The following is an 18,044-nucleotide window of genomic DNA, read 5'->3' as shown; positions in this document are numbered from 1 at the left end:
GAGTGATTCACCTTTTTGGTGAACTACTTTTATCTAGGCAGTCCACTTATGCTTGTGTTGCTAATAGAGTGGTACTCATGAGCAGATGGTCTCTGTGTAAACATCTACCACAAAAGTGACGCCAAAGCTGCTAGAGTGGGGAGCATTCTAGTCATTCCCTTGAGAATTATTAGTATTTCCATGTCAATGTCTAAGAGTCAAACTTCACATTACATGGAGGGTGGGAGACAGTAGTTTCTTTTCCTCACACACACACAGATGAAAGTGTCCAAGTTATATTCTCCCTGTATTGGGAAGCTCAATGTTTCTATCCACAGCTACAACTTTACAAAAAAAAAAAACCACAACAATTCTAGACACACATACAACTGAGGAACTTGGGGAAAATGCCTCCATTGTTGAGAGGACCTAATTCTGTGTAGGCCTGTGGGATTTAATTTGATGAAGGCTCTGATGAAAAGAAAATGTATGGTAAAGGAAATAATTAAATATCTCAATTTCTAGATGAGACTCACTAGAACAATGAAATTTATGCAAGTGTGGACTTCTGAAGTTTCATTTAAGTTGTGATTTAATAGAGCTATTTTTACTGGAATAAACAACTAAATTTAGATCACAATGAAAAGGTTCAGTGTTTGGTGATCACTGAACAGCTATGTATGCACATACATACACATTGTGATCTGGTCCTCCAAGGCTAAGGAGGTGGGAGAATATCTTAAAGACCAATTTGATTGGACAATCTTAAGAGTTTTGGGAAACTACTTGTATCATAAGGATGAGGACAGCTAGCAAAAGGAGATTGTGTTTGCCCAAGTGGGTTTCTCCTGTCATAACTGCAACATCTCCCATGAAGATTCTTCCTAATTCCACCCCCCCCCCAAGCTGGCATGAATTGGGATTGTATTATTAGAGGGTCATTCTTGGAGGAGAGGGAAAGTCCTGGGGAAAAATTGGACTTTCCACTGGTGTTCAGTTTACGTTAGCACAAGTCATTGAAGGCATCATACTAGTTAAAATCTTCCCACCCACCATTTCTGTAAATAACTGCCTTTAGAGTAAGTAATTAAGTATTTTAACAAGAACAACAGTGCAGTAATTGCTTAAAGTTATATGATTAATTGGATCATTGACCGTATATTTATGAGCAAGGAAGAAACTAATCCAAATTAAGAATACACCTAAAATTTGGCAATTCATCATCAATTCTGTGGTGGTCTAATTTATGCACCCCATTTTATCAGCCCTCAAAGTAGTTCTTCTGTGAATATGTATGCAGTATCACAGATGTTCTTCATATCTCTGCATGGTTAGATAAAAACAGGCATTAATAGAAATGCATTCTGTTTCTTCAGCTAATCAGAATTTCTTTTTAACAAGGAGAACCCAGAATTAAACAGGGAGAGAAAACTTTAAATGGAAAGCGCTAAAAACTTTTTAATGACTTTGTTTTGCAGTGACTTTAAAGGGCAGTGGGAAGGCTTTATGCCCATAATATTTTGTACTACCATTTGTTTTGCTATCTAATTGCCAGCAACTGGCAGAGTTCTTATACTATAGAGACCTAAACTATGCATTAAATAAATGCTAGCTGCATTTATTTGGTCAGCATTGAGGAACAGGGCTAGTATTTCTTCTTTTGTGTGTTTGCACATAGCTGTTTACCAACTAAAGGGTTTGCAGATATTAAATTTCAAGATCAGGTTACAAGGCTTTGGAAAATCTGTGAATAATAGATGCATTCAACTAGATCGCTCTCCTACAAAATCCTCACTGAAATGAACTGGAGCAGGGAAAAGAAAATATCCATGTGCAGCATTTCGCCTCTTGGGAGATACCCGCACAATCTAATAAAGAGTTAAAACCAAGGCAACTGATTATTTAGTTATTATTAAATTATTAGAAATATTGTCGAGAGCCAGTATGGTAAAGTGACATGGGAAAAACATAGTTCAAATCTCTACCCAGCCATGAAGATGATCCAATGGGTTTGGAGAAATGTTGGAATGTGACTAGCCTTATTAGATGTTCAAACTGAAAGTGTGTAAGGCTGAATGGGTGGTGGTCATGTGTGGATTCCAGTAAGCCATGTGGCCAAATCCTCACACCACTACAAATTTGCGCAAGCCTTCATATACTTGTCATGAAAAGTCTGCAGTAAGCAGACTCTGAACATACTAACATTATTTCCATGATTGGCAAAGAATGGCTGGTGTTTAAGCATACAGTGATGCCTCACAAGACAAATGCCTCACACAACGAAAACCTCGCAAGACAAAAGCATTTTGCAAAATTTTTGGTGACTTGCAAAATGAATTTTTCTTTGGCCGTGCTTCACAAGATGATTTGTTTCCTTTTTTTGTTTGTTTGTTTTAAATCGCACAACCATTAGTACTGCAATTCGCAAGATGACATTTTTGCAATACGACAAGACTCACAGAATGAATGAATTTCGTCTTGCGAGGCATCGTTTTATTGTGTAAATATATTCAGTGGAAGAGAATTATGATGTCTAGGTGAAGCCATTCTCTCTAAACATGCAAAAGTCTGCAGGATTCCCATGTGGAATGAGGCAAAATAAAAAATAAAAGTAAAAATAAAAATAAAAAATACATTGTGGCACCTTAAAGATTGCTATACTTTGATGTGAACTTACATGGACAAATCCACTTCTTCAGACATAAGAACGAGGACATAGGCTTACATACTAACCTCTGTCCCCACCATTCTTTGCACCCTACTCACTTAAAGGCTTGATGTCTGAAGAGTGTTTTTGTCATCTGTGTTATTCAATCCCTAATCTGAAGACACCTAAATGTCGGGAAAAGGGGGCTCAAAAGGGCAACAAACCGTAATATGGGGCAAGAAGATGTACAGATGCAGGCCTGGATCTCATAAAAGACAAGAGGTTCTAATTGCCTGGAAAACAGGGTACCACAAACAACTTCATTGTGCTTTCAAAGATTCTTTGAGCCCCATATAATGGACTAGTATGAAGAGGGACACTTCATGTATTGCCACTGGACATTTGTTAACCCATAAATGTGGGATATTTCCTATACAGAGATACGGTACCTAGAGTCATGTCAACCACAAAAAGCAATAGAGAAATATATTCATAGGTATTGGCCTCACCATGTTATTCACCAGTGAAGAACCATCTTGTGGTTGGCAATTAGACAAGATGAAAACGGGACCAATCAGAAAGCAGAAAACTTCAGAGGAGCCAATGAAACAAAAAACCACTGTACCCTGAGAGAAGAAGCTTTCTCCCTCAAACCTTTCCCTAAATCTTGGTTCCTGATCCTTTTCACTTCTGAAGAGAGAAGCCCTTTCCCTCTCCTTGACTCAGCTTAATCTGAACTAATATTCCTATTGAGCCTTTCTGAGATCCTTCATCCAGGATCTAGGATGAGATTCTTCGGGACTTCCTAGCAGAACCTATGGGGATGCGTTCTTTGCATCCCTGCATTGAATTAGGTGGATATAATATTCAAGTTTTTGTTTTAATTATATTTGGATTTGTAAGCCATATAGCTAGAACATTTTAGGCTTTCTTCTAAAAGACAGTGGCACTAAACAGTATTTCAAATAGCTGTCCATTTTATAGGCCTTTTTGCATGCCATAGAGATTTCATTTAAAGAATTAATTCAGCTTACTTGTATCTATCTAAAGTTGGAGTTCTGTCTGTCTGTCTGTCTGTCTGTCTGTCTGTCTGTCTGTCTATCTATAAATGATTTCACCACTTCATGGATTTCTGCCTTGTCATGTCAAAGGGGCTTGAGTAACTCAGAGAAGCTGTGGGCTATGCCGTGCAGGGATACCCAAGACGGACTGGTTATCGTGGAGAGTTCTGACTAAATGCAATCCACCTGGAGTAGGAATTGGCAAGCTACTCCAGTATCTTTGCCAAGAATACCCCATGAATGAGAAAAATTATATATGTAACATTTGGCTTGATTTTTATGAATGTCATTTTCTTTGTGGAATGTTGCTGTTTCTGACTTCTGTTCAAAAAAGGTTTCAAGCTTTTTTGGAGTAACAACAGGCATTCAGATTTTCTCTATTCTTTGTGCTAAGCTTAAATAAATCTTTCATTTAATTGCACCTGTAAGCAACTTCTTCCTGTTCCTCTTACCGCAGGGGTTAAAAGGACCTCATTTTCAATTTGTTGTTCTTATTTTGATCACATCTTTGAAACCTTTGAACACATCTTTGAAAGAAATAAAGAGATTTAGAAAGTAATATGCCAGAGATGGGATTTGGAATTATACTCTAACTAGACTGCTGACCGGAGATGGTTATAAGAATGTAAATTCTTCAATATGACAGCTCCACGGGGGACCAGTTTATTTCCTGGCACAATTCAAAGTGCTGGTGCTTACTTAGAAAGCCCACAGTTCCTTGGGTCCATGCTATCTGAAGCATCACACCTTGTTATATGAGCGTCTCTGGGTATTATGATCTGTTAGCATTGCCTTTCTCTTCATCCCACCTCTATCACAGGCATGGTTGGGAAGAATACAAAAGAGAGTTTCTTTTACGGCTGTTCCAGGGTGTATGGAACTCCTTTCCACTGGAGTCCATCTCTCCTCCCCCTCTCCCATATCTTTCTGCCAGCAGGCAGTGAGCTCTCTTTTTAAATGAAGTGCATGTGTTTTTTTAAGTCTTTTAAATGGCTTATATTCAGTAATTTTAATATATAATGTTTATTTTTTTAAAAAATATTGCATTTATTGTATTTTTAACTTTCTTAACATTTCTCTTTTAACTATTTTGTATGTTGCCTTGTGTGTCTTTATTAGAAGAAAGGCGTAGTAGTAGTAGTAGTAGTAGTAGTAGTAGTAGTAGTAGTAGTAGTAGTAGTAGTAGTAGTAATCATCATCATCATCATCATCACCACCACAATAATAGTAATATATCACAGGGAACACCCATGTTTTGGCACTGACACTGTATCCTTGAATCCCTTGATATGGCATGAAAAATTGAAGTCATGGCTTCACTGACATGTTCTTTCCTATGTGTTATCCTACTACACTACACTTATGCTCCCCCACCCCTGCTCAATGTCAGGGGATGTAAAAGGGTGTTTTGTTTTGTTTTTTGCACTTGAGTCTTGAAAGAAAGGATATTTATACCTACCAAGATTTGTTGCAAGAAGAAACAACCTCACTTTGAGAATTCACACATTTGCATGGGATGAAGTGTGCCTAAGAAAAATAATGTGATTTGCACACTTTAGCCAGTGAATGGTTACAGTGCACAAAATGGTGGGGACATGCAGAAGTATGTGATAGGGAATGGGGGAAATTAGTTAAATGAGTAAATAAATACAAGGATTCTGTAAAACATACACAAACATGCACATTCAGGAAAACTGCACAAATGTGCATGAATTTCAAGGAGGGAAGAACCAAGTTAACTCTGACATCTTGATCCGAAACAAGGAGAGGAAGACCATGGAGGTCAGACTGGAAGAAAGACAATTAAATCAAGATTGAGTGATTTTCATAACCCTGTCTACACTTTTGGAGAGGAGCATTGCATGGAACTTTCCACCTGATCAAACAATTTGATCTAGAGCTGTATTGGAGTGTTGGACTCTAGTGCTCCCTTAGCCGTGAAGTTCATTAACTGTTACTGGAAATAAATGCCTCATTTGAATTTCTCTGTTTCATATGACTCATTCCAGGAGCCTTTCCAGAAGAAGGGATGCCAACCTTGCCAATTCACCCTCTCCATAGTCACTGCTCTAATCTATTGTTTTCCCCAACGCTGATTGGATTGTTGCTTAGAAAACAGATGTAGATCCCCTTATCAAACTAGAATGAAAAAGGGAAAGAATGAAGGATAAATCCTTGTTCCAAAGGGTTAGCAGTTCTTCCTAACAGATTGTTCTCATTCAGTTCTGCCATTTGATTTCTGACAAATTGGAGTCGCTCCCAATGAGAAGTTATGATGCTTGAAGCATACAGTATCAAAGAGTAACATTCCATCCACCTTTGAGATCTCTCTTTTAAATTTTTTTCCCTGCATGTGATGCCTTCTGTTCCCTCCCCCCTGTCAGCCTGGCCTTAAAAAAAACCTCTTGAAGTGGCATGGAAAAACCTGAACCCTGTTGTGTAATTGCCCAACCTGATTCTTATTAGCATTTCTTCCTGAGAAGTAATAAAAAGTTTTGCAAGAGCTTTCAAAAGCGCGGGGCACCTCCATACATTTGGATAAGGTACGAGGTGGCAAAGGACAAATTTTCACAATAAAAATGTTGGAAGTGGCTACCTCTACAAATAGAGAGCACAATGTACTCATACAACTATGAAATTCCTTTCACAACAAAACTAGGGGAGGGGACCAGATCAGGCCCACGTTTTTAATTTTTACCTAAACATCATTGTGTTTGGCTCTGAATTTGGTAGAAGCACGAGCTTTAGAGGAGGGTTTTTTCTATCCTTGTGCTTCACAGATTGAAATTTTCCTCTTCAAAACTTTCCTTAAGCAAGGAATGGCATGCAAGTATCTTTGAATAACATACCTATTATATGCTAAAACAATTAGGGTACAGCTTTGTCAGTGATTTCACTGAGAACTGGCTCAGAAGGCAAGGGTTAACCACTCTTCTCCCAGCACAGCTGTCTATCACATTTAGTGTCTAATTTTCTTTTTTCCCCTAAATGGAGTCCCATATATTTTAGATAAACATTATTTGAAATCTTTTCTGACAACTAACCCAAATGCAACACTGGAGATCTGCTTCATCATTCTTACATATTTATTTATTTATTTATTTATTTATTTATTTATTTATTTATTTATTTATTTATTTATTTATTTAAAAAACCAAAACATTTGTACCCTATCTTTCTCCCTAAGAAGGACCCAAGGTGGTTTAAATAATTCAAAAACCAATATTTAAAGCTAAAAAGAGTAAGTATAGAAATACTAAAAATACCATAGTGAAAGATGGTGAACAGAAGCGATATCAAAACACATTCAAAGGAGAAATACACAAGAACATATTTAAGAACCCCACTCAGACAGCCAGTAAGTAAGGGAAAGCTTGCTTGAAGAGAAAGATCTTCATCTGATTGCAGAAGGAAAGCAAAGATGGTACCACCATGGCCTTATGTGGGAGGGAGTTGCAAAGTCTGGGAACAGCAACATAAAAGGCCCTCTCCTGTGTCCCCACCAAATGCCTATGGGTTGGAAACTTCAGTGCCATTCCACTGTTTGACAAAGGGATTAACACTTTGATAGAAATGGCTCCCCTCTACAGATATAGTTCCACGTATTTTAACTATCAAACAAGCAAGGATCAGAGAGCCAACAAACTACTTCCTTCATGCATTTGACCTTTCTTTCCTAAGACCTCAGTGAGTCTTTGGTTAGCTTTTCACAGATGGACAAGGATGATATACAAAGGGGGGGGAGGAGTTTTTCAGGCATTTTGTTTATTGGTAAGCTCCTCTGACAGGTCAGAAGTTGGATTAGTCTCCAAGAATGTCTGAAGAATGCTATGGCAATCCTCTTTTCCTATATTACTTCAGTATGAGTATATGCAATCATTTTCAGTAAGAGGGAAATGAAATTTGCATGTATTGACCTTTTAAAATTTGTGGTTCACCTTTAAATAAAACTATTTCAGTTTTGTAAATTATCTTACTCTCTCATTGTCTTGGTATCTCTCCTTTTTAATTCAACAGAAGTGTTTTAAGCTTCCCAAATAAATTATGGACTACCAGCACAACTATTGCCCAACAGTGCTGAACAGACAACTAACGAAACTTTCCTCATTCAAGCATATCATTTTTATTTTATTTCATTTCCTCCAAGTTCTAATTCAATGCATCCCCTTTCCTATTCTTGTGGAACTTCTAAAATTATTTGCCTTGACAATTCCATTAGCTAATCCAAAATAATGGCTTAAAGATGTACCCCTAAATTATTCTAATAGCATCTTGGAAAAGGTCTACATTTTCCCTAGCTTCATGACAATGCGCCAATATACATCATATTAGTGGGGACATGCTGTAGAATACTTCCATTAACATGGTTCTTGTATAATTGCTACTTAGCCTAAGCTGCGATCTTCTGCCTTGCCCTGGGCATCAATCCAATTGGTTTCTGCTCTCTGTAATGCAACGGATTTAGTAATTTTGTCCCTGGGTCACTGGATTCTGAACTTTCTCTTCATCTTTGCACTTTTAAATGCATTTAATTATATGCTTCTTCATGCTTTTGTTGCCCTTAGTGAGGTTAAAAGGTCAGTTCTGTAGCATTTCCAATAAAAGAACAGCTGATGCAGCCTTTCTTTGTCACTAAGGTGAACAAATGCAAATAGGGGCCCTACATCTTTAACAGTTGTTTAGATGAAGGAATTTTGAGAAAGTCCATCTTTTCTGAACACCACATAAGAAGTAGCACTTGAATATAAAACCAAACAAATAACCTCTTTAGTTGCACAAGAGTTTTCTTTTTCATCTGAATGTGCTCTGATGGATGGCTATTTGTTGTAATTATTGGGGAAAATATGGTAAAAAAAGAAGTTTCTAAGAATTTGGGTATCCCTTTAGTTAGCAGAGTATGAAGCAAAAACCAGCAACAACAAACAAAACAAAAAACAGGAGAGATCAGCCTAGTATGGAGAGATCAGTCCAGTATTATCAACACCCTTTAGTTTCTCACATAAACTAGCACTTGGTGTGATAAAATCACTCTAGAATCATGTGAAGGTATCTTTAATTACAGTTACCATCTGTAGTTACAGTCAGAAGAGAAAAAGGGGGGGGGAATTGAGTCTTGTGAATGCAGGAGACCTTGCATACCTGCTGCTTGGAGAACAGCAAAGGAAGAAGAGAAGCTAACAATAAATGGAAGCAAAAAACAATTGGAAAGAGGGAGTGGACGCTTGCCTCAAATGCCAGAGATGGGAAAAGAACTTTATCTATCAAGTTAGTCACAAAGGATAATCACGTTAGACTGTAAAGCCCACTTCCTACTGATACCTAGTGTTTGTTCATGCAAGATTGCTATTATTCCAACAGTAATCACCTTTAGAAGCCTCATAGTGCAGTAGTTAAACTGCTGCATTGCAGCCAAAACTGTGCTCACCACCCAGGGTTCAATCCCAGGTAGCTGGCTCAAGGTTGACTCAGCCTTCTATCCTTCTGAGGTCAGTAAAATGAGTAACTAGCTCGCTGGGAGGGGCAATGTGTAGCCTGCCTAATTAACTTGTGAACCAGCCAGATAGTGCTTTAAGTGCTGTGGGGTGGTATATAAGAAGCACACTGTTTTTTGCTTTGCTTTTTTACTATGTGCTGCCCCAGATATTTTGGTCTAGATCTCCTTAGTCTGTGGCCAGGAAGGAAGGAAGATGTGAGTTGTTGTTTCAAGTATCTGAAGGGAAGCAGGTTCTAAACACAACACAAGATGGAACACTTGCAGTGACATGGATGGAGCCCCCATCAGAGGCTTACTAAATCTCCTGGCCTTCATGTCCACCCAGTGAAGAACAAGAAGGTTTTTGAACCACTTTTTCATTGCCTAAATGGCTGGAGAGTTGTGCTGTATCAGGAATAAGTGAATTTCAGTTCTTTGACACATTTGCATATTGTTATCTAGAATTCTTTATTGCTTCTGCCATAATCTGGGCATTCCCATTCTCTAAACATTGGGATTTTGCAACCCTATATGGGATTTCCTAGGGGTAACTTTCAGTAAGTTCAATCAAACATTTCAATAGATATGAGTAGGATTTGAATTAATAAACTACTTCTTTAATATATAGCTAACCCTGTATTTTCTTTGAAAGTACATATTTAAAGTATTTTTTAAACAGCTGAACACCACATCATTACATTTTGAGTAGGTGAAATCCACTATGTAGCTAATATCTGATCTACTTGTTGGTCCGCAACATGAGGACCAGGTTACTTTTGATAGGATATGAACCGAGGCCAAAGTCTTTGACATACAATCACAGTTACTTTTAAAAACAGACATCTTCCTGGGGTATTATTAATCAATTTTTGTGATGTAATGGATAGTGATAGATTAGGACTCAAGATACATAGTTTCAAATCCCTGCTTAGCTCTGAAAACTCAGAGAAGGGTAGCAATGGCAAACCCACGTTTTAAATATCTCTCATAAATTGAAGACCCAATTAGAGTTTCCTTAAGTCCAAAGCAACTTGATGGCACACAACACACACAAATGTGGGTGGAAAGGTGGGTCAGTGTGGGTGTAATAGGAAACAGGCTGCAGTTTGACAAATTCCACAAAGTTTTGAAAAGTAGATTATGAAGATGGCATATTTTGTTGTTAAGAAGTCTTTGAGATTTAAGACCCAGTACCAGTGTTTATAGCACTTAACACAGTAATAAGGCCTTGAAAATGATTTATATTTTAATTAATAATTGTTGCTTATAACCAAGGGAAAACAAGAATGTTGGCATTTGCAAATGGTGCTTCATTATTTAAATTTGATCTTATGTTATTATTATGCCCTTTCTCTAACTGGCTTCTTAATTGGGTTTATAAGCTTCCATTCCATTAACGATCTAGCAACTTCCACCAAAATCTAAGAGCCAAAGGACGTAAATAATGCTTGAAAAGTTATTAACACAATCACAGTATTAGGGTTAACAGCTTTTACATAATACATTGAATTGATATCTAATCAGAATAGGCCCACTTAAATCTGTGGGACTTAAGAAATCACATTGAATGATTTTGGTTCCATATATGAAGGTGTCTACTCTATAAATGACTGCTTTAGAACCAACTTAATTGTTTTCATTTTACCTGCAAAGCACAATGTCAACCAGACTAATCTCCACTATCAGCAGGCTAAGCAACCATATTAGGTTGCAATGAATCCCATACCTACAACAGCTCTATGACTACATTGCAATTCTTCAGATCACCTCCAGTTTATGAATGTGAGATATTGTGCTTCTGTATCCAAGATTCAATACAGCAGGAAAAGGCCCAATATTGCTGCATAATCTTGTGCCTATGTTACCAGCAGGAAAAATAATGCCAAGCTTTACATAGCAAAGGGAAGCCTGAATGCTGACAAAAATCAAGGACAGTAGTCAAGATGGTGAACAGGATACCCTTTTGTGCTCACTTCTCAAAAAACAGCCAAAAAATCACTTTGTGTTTGGATGAGAAGGGATGAGCTTCTGGAGATTTCCTTTGCTTGGTATCCCTTTGTGAATGACAGTGAGTGAAGAACTGAATTTGTGAAATACATTATGTGAAATCTGGGCAGTGAAAAAAGCTGCCAGAATGAAAATTGATTTGTTTGCAATATAGTGCTGAAGGATAACTGTGCTCTGCCAGATCTAGGACCAACTCGTTTATCTTTCTGGCAATCCAGGATATCTGCAATGCTCTGCTCCAGCACCACATTTCAAACAAATCAATTTTTCCACCATCAGCTTTCTTAACTGTCTAACTCAGCTTCTACATCTGTACATAGTAATTGGGAGTACAAGAGTGTTGGTCTTGGTCTCCAGCGACACATCATTACATTTGATAATCTTTTCTACTTCCTGCATTGCTGCCTTTCCGAGTTTCAGTCTTCTGATCAATTGGCTAGTCTCCATTTGGACTGATGATTGAACCAAGGTGTACAAAACTGTTTCTTCATTATTGACATTTAGGTTCTACAGTTCTTCTGTAGTCATGGTTTTTGTTTTCTTCACATTCAACTACAGTCCTGCTTCGGCACTTTCTTCTTTCACTTTCACTAAAAGCCATTTCAAGTTATTGCTGCTTTCTGCCAGTCAGATGGGGTCATCTGCATATCTTAAATTACTGATGTTTCTTCCACTAATTCTCACTCCTTCTTCATCTGAATCTAATCTGGTTTTCCATACGATATGTTCTGCAGATCATATGCAGATTGAACATATAAAAGGATAAAATGAACTCTAATCTGATACCTTTGCCTATAGTATTAATGATACCAACAAATAAATGGCTTAGCAAAAGCTTTGCAAAATCATGGTTGAAAAAGTGCAGCACAATCCTCTCCATATTTATTTAAATGCCAGCCTCTCTGTGTTTAATGGGGCTTACTCCCACTCTAAATATGTGTAGGACTGCAAATGTTTAACAGTATCATATCATAAAGGTGTGGTAACCTTTTACAGACTGAATGTATTGTTTTTCATCATATCTTATTTTTATGTTCTCTTATGAAGACAAAATGCTTCTGAATAAAGCAAGGCTAGGAAACCAAGGTAGCTGAAATTTCCACTGTTGGTTGGAAAGTTTCTGAACACCAACAGTAAGAATGAGCAGTTGAGAAGTGTCCTGCTCTTATCACCACACTTCTTGTTAAAGCTTTGCATTGAATTAGTCTCCTCTACTTCCATGGTATATCCTTTGAATACTTCAACATTCTAATTGTAAAATGCAGAATACATAATGCTAATGTCTTTACAAATGCCTCATTTGAACATTCAAAATACAGGAAGTCTTTAAATTGCTGGAGTCACTTAAGTTTTAAAATGCTTCAATTTGGAACAGTGGAGTTCCCTTAGAATTAAATTGTTCCTATAATTTTATACTGCACTTTGCTGAAAGCTCAATGCTCTGATAATTTCCACCCTTGAGTATCTCTGAAACAAGATATTGTCTTAAGAATGGCAGTAATTTGTTCAGCTTTGCACAAATCCACTTTTGGATTCACGTTTTTAAAAGCACTCAGATAAGCCTGCAAAACACACAAGTGATTTGTCGTCATATGAACTTCAGAAACATGCAAAACAAATAAGAAACAAACAAAAGCACTAGAAAGGAGGGCAAAAGGGAAGGGATTAAAAGCCAGGGAAATTATATGGTGTCCAGTATGTGAAGGTTCCTCCATACATTTTTTTGAACCTGTCAAAGCTCAGGAGTCCAGTGACTTAACAAAATGTGAGGAAAAGCCAGAAATCATAAATATAATTAACAAGGGACAAAAAAAAAAAGGGAAAAATGAGGGAGGAAAGGAGCAAAGCTTTTTTGGACTACAACTCTCAAAGGTCCTAGAATTCCCTAGGCATCCAGGGGATTCTCGGAACTATAGTGTAAAGGTAACATTTGCATTAACAGTGAAGCACTTCTTTTTTCTGTCAAAAAGGGCATCGGATAAACTGGGACAAAAGAATTTGCCCGCCCAGTCTGGAATAAAGAGACAGACACAGATATATGGGTTAACTAGGGCCACAACTTTATTAACTTATTTATAATAACCACAAATTTCCTTTTTACAAGGGGCCCTGCTGTAGTGCACCAAACTGGTCTGTAACTGGAGTCAACCACCAGTCAAGTGGTGGACTCCAGTTACAGACCAGTTTGGTCCAGTACAGCAGGCCCCCTTGTAAAAAGGAAATTTTTACAATAACGGAAGTGTGCTGTATAGTGGGACAGTACACTTCCAATACTCCACTAGCTGTGGTACCCCAAATCCACCACATCCAGACCTCCTAACCCTAATTGCTCAGCATCCCCTGGGATCCACTGCTTCCTTTCTCCTCAGCTAAACCTCTGCAGCTGTCTTCCTGAGAGAAGGGGTGCTTTGCAACCCCTGAGTGCCTTCTTTGGAACTCATTTAACCCTTATCCTTTTGCACAACCCACAATTGTGACCTGTTTAAGGGGTTATTTACTATGTATAGCCCTTAACCGCCCTCGCAGGTAAGAATGGGATGAGCAAAAAAATGCTAGCAGTCATGGCCAATTTGAGTACCAGTCAAAAATTCCCATCTGGCCCTGAAGCGACCAGCTAATCACACTCTTACCATAAAAGGTGGGTGGGTGGGCCAACGCCAAAGAGGAAGGAAGGGTGAGGTGAGTCTGGGAAGTCTTTTTCAAGGCTTCGCTCTTGCCCAGCCCCCTCACCCGATCTGACACAGGAGCACCTGCGTCTGCCTCTTCTGTATGGGTGGGCAAAGGAGCCCTGCCCCGGCAGCAAAGCACCTCATGGGAAGGCCCATCTTTTTAAAAGTAATTGGCTAGCTTACAGTACATACAAAGTCTGGAAGGTTGCAACTGCTGTTTCAACAACATTGTAGGGTTACAGTCAGGTGTAGTTCTGCTTGTGATGGGGGGGAGAGCAACTTGTTCAACATCACTAGTTCAGCAGTACTGATTATAGAAGATGATTTTTGGAGGATCCTGGACAAGACACCCCCAGTAGGAGCTGTCTCTGTGTGGGCCTACTTGTGTAGGCCTGTTCACAAGGTGCTCATGCCTGTTCACAAGGTGCAAAGTAGAACTGGCACCTCAACACCAACCCTGCAAGGAAATCTTCCCCCATGTTGCTGCTGTTGTCACCTCCATCAGTCATTCTGGTCAGCTGAGTGAGGTTGCAACCATTTGCAACTTATCTGTCTAGCAATGGGGAGCCAAAGGCTATACTCATAGTTTGTTGGCATCAGACATGAGCATCTAAGAGAAGGCTGAGTTTTAATCCTTCCTCCCCTATTTCTTCCAAAATATTCTTCACTCCCACATGGACTAGGTATGAATTTAAACAAATGTACTTGCTTTATGTCATTGGTGAAGTCATGGGGAATATGTCAACAGATTTATGGAAATGATTGATTTTGAAGAGGGATTTGGGGGAAGAGAGACAAATGATACTCATATATGGTTTATTAAAAACTCCAAAACTGAATCATAGAATCAGGGAATAATTGAGTTAGAAGAGGCATAATAAGGCCACCGCGTCCAACCCCCTGCTCAATGCAGGAATCCAAATCAAACCTGATCTGATAGATGGTTGTCCAATTATCCCTTGAATAGTGTCAGTTGACAGTACTGATTCTAATCAGCCCAGTACAAAAATGCAGACATGCCAGAAAGAGACATAATGTCCCTTAGTTAAGGGGGAGGTGCTTCTTAGTGTTTGAGGGTGGAGACCTGGTTTTCATTAGATTTTAAATATATGATCTCATGAGTCTTTCATCAAACCAGTCATCAGTAACATCTCTCCTATCTCAGTTGCCTTCACTGAGTCTTAGTTCTAGGATCACAACTTCTTCTCAAATCCAGGATAATTCATGTCTACATTTGAATACATTACCATAAAATTAAGGAAGAAGGGCAAGAGTTCACTTGTATTTCAGCAACATAATCCTTGATCAGGTGACATATCTATGAGAAGCACAACTCTTTCTATTCCCTATAAAATAACTCCTCTCCTCTTATTTCCACTTCAATTAATTACATGGAATTTGATGCCTCATTCCGATTTCCTTGTCAGAATAATTCATTTCAAATGGGAATTTGCTTTGGAAGATATTTCAGTCAATTGGCAGGACCATTGTTTCTGGGTCATAGTTAACTTCTCAGTTCTTCCAAACTGGATGCACTGGAAGAAGTCATGTTTAGTCTATCTTTACAACAACGTATCTGGCAATTCTTATGATAAATTCCAGTTGTGGAAATACAACAAAATATTGAAATATCAATACCCATGTTCCAAGTGCATGCTGAACAGCTTAGGACAACAAAAGGCCCATTTGATGGTGTTACGGAGATGCAGCAGTATTGTTCCAAGTGAGAAGTGCTTCAGGTATTTTCCCTTCCCACAGATAATATATGGTCCATTCATTTAGAATTTGTGAACAAAAACAAAGGACAAAAGCAACCCCACTTTCCTGTCCAAAAGGAACAGTAATAATTCATGCCTTCTGGAATGTCTTCACTAGGACCAAACCAAATGCCAGAAAAGATGTCAAAATTGTACTTATGACATTTAATCAACTCTTTTTTAAAAAAAGTCTGGGGATACAATGAGTTACATTGAGTCCAGAATTAGCACAAGGGAGAGAATTTTATTTCAATCTGGTTTTAATCAGAATTTACTCATATTTGCAAAGTCTGAGTGTAGCTGCAGTACAGCAGCACCTGGAAGCAACATTGGCAGCTATTACTCTAGTAGCTGGTTGTTCAGCAATCAATTAGAAGTTGCCAAAGTCATTTGGCAAAAAGGCAGGGGAGTGCCTGGAAGTGAGGAGGATGAAGATGCATTGAAGATCCAGGAGAAGGGGGAAAGACATTTCCTCAGAGGAGAAGGGTTGGTGGGACATCTAGCATTCATCTAAAAGCTTGAATCAACCAAAAAAAAAAAAAAAAAAAAAAACCCTACCTCAAAAAGAAAAGGCAAGACAACAGAGAATCAATCTATTCTAAAAGCAAGCAACAGTAGAACCAGCCACAACCACCAAACAAATAGCAGGGAGCTGCAAAAATAACCCCCTAAGAACTGGAAGCCTCCTCCAAACATCTTTTTTTCCAGTTTCCACCAAAAAAATCAAACTGTCTCAGTCTCCTAACTCTAACCAGATTCAAATGGATATATATTTTGGTGTCATCAGAAATCGTTGGATGTGAAAAACTGCTATATGTTCTAGTACCTTATCCAAGAATGGATATTGAGACTGGAGGCAGTGACAGATTTTACCTTAATGGGCTCCATGATCACTGCAGATGGTGACAGCAGCCACAAAATTAAAAGACGCCTGCTTCTGGGGAGGAAAGCGATGACAAACCGCGACAGCATCTTAAAAAACAAAAGTCCACATAGTCAAAGCTATGCTTTTTCCTGTAGTGATGTATGGAAGTGAGAGCTGGATCATAAAGAAAGCTGACTGCCAAAGAATTAATTCCTTTGAATTGTGGTGCTGGAAGAGACTCTTGAGAGTCCCCTGGACTGCAGGGAGAACAAACCTATCCATTCTAAAGGGAATCAACCCTGAGTGATCACTGGAAGGACAGATCCTGAAGCTGAGGCTCCAATACTTTGGCCATCTCATGAGAAGAGAAGATTCCCTGGAAAAGACCCTGATGTTAGGAAAGTGTGAAGGAAAGAGGAGAAGTGGACAACGGAGGATGAGATGGTTGGATAGTGTCATCAAAGTGACCATCATGAATTTGACCCAACTCTGGGAGGCAGTGGAAGACAGGAGGGCCTGGCGTGCTCTGATCCATGGGGTCATGAAGAGTCGGACATGACTAAACGACTAAACAACAAAAAGCAGTAACAAAAGAATGCACTGGAATATACCCCCGTAACAAAATAAATACACACAAGAAATTAAGCAAATGGCATTTTTAATCAATTAAATAGGGAAAGCGCTAAACATGCCCATGGGGGGGGGGGGAAATTGTAAAATAAAACACATCAACACAACCCTGCAGCACAAAATAGAGAGTGCCAGGAGTTTGGACATGCACAAGTAATGAGTGAAACAAAGAAGTGGAGAAGTGTCTCTGTGTATGTCAGAACACAACATTTTGTATACCTCGCTTTCATTGACATGGATTATTCATGTTTAAAAAATCTCTTTTGCGAATTGGTGAAAAATACGAACATAAAAATTAGAGTCTTTTATTATGTTGTTGTTTTCATTTGTGTGAACATGCAAGTCTCATCCCTAGAGGATAGTGCTCGATGAAAGATTTCCAAGTTTGATTACAGAAGCCCCTGTTGCTGGCACTGCACATGCAAGTCTGCTGACAATCATTGTCCTCCTCTGTGAATCTACCAGGGGAAGGAGCAATAAAAAAACAGATTTTGGCTTCATAAAAAGAGGGTAAAAGACAGAAACAATCTGAATGTGCAGGTTTAGAAAAGACAGGGGCAAAAAACCTCAAAGCCCAAACCACTCCACAAAATTCAAACATTAACTACTATATGCATTGGTGCTCTGTTCCAACATAGATTTCATAATTCTCTTTGACAACTATAGAAGCTTCTGAGAAGTTTTTCTGCTATGTTCCTTTTGCTAGATATAGGGTTCATGGGCTTCTATTAAAATGTAGAACAGCCAAATCTGACATATTGTATAATCACCGCCCCGTAATCTTCAGGGCATGAAATGCACACACAAATCATTCCTTTCTGAAGCAGTAGATTGCAAATCATTATTTATCCTTTGTTCTTAATTTGCTACAATTTTAGGCAGACATTCTGTCCATTCTAGAGAGATTAAAGAAACTCATATCTAGTGTGTGTATGTGCATGAGAGAGAGAGAGAGA

General features: G+C 38.5%; 1 protein-coding gene across 1 annotated transcript in view; it reads left to right on the top strand.

Annotated features, from left to right (window-relative positions):
- Positions 1–18,044, top strand: part of LOC144588466 (uncharacterized) — a 32,213-nt gene extending 14,169 nt beyond the window's left edge. The window contains exon 2 of the mRNA XM_078391394.1: positions 1–18,044. This exon is cut by the window's left edge and continues 10,753 nt beyond it. The gene's annotated coding sequence lies outside the window, so the exon portion shown is untranslated.

This window comes from Pogona vitticeps, chromosome 3 (assembly GCF_051106095.1).
Source record: "Pogona vitticeps strain Pit_001003342236 chromosome 3, PviZW2.1, whole genome shotgun sequence".
Classification (NCBI taxonomy): domain Eukaryota; kingdom Metazoa; phylum Chordata; class Lepidosauria; order Squamata; family Agamidae; genus Pogona; species Pogona vitticeps.
Note: the sequence above shows the minus strand (reverse complement) of the source record. Positions and strands in the feature narration are given on the sequence as shown.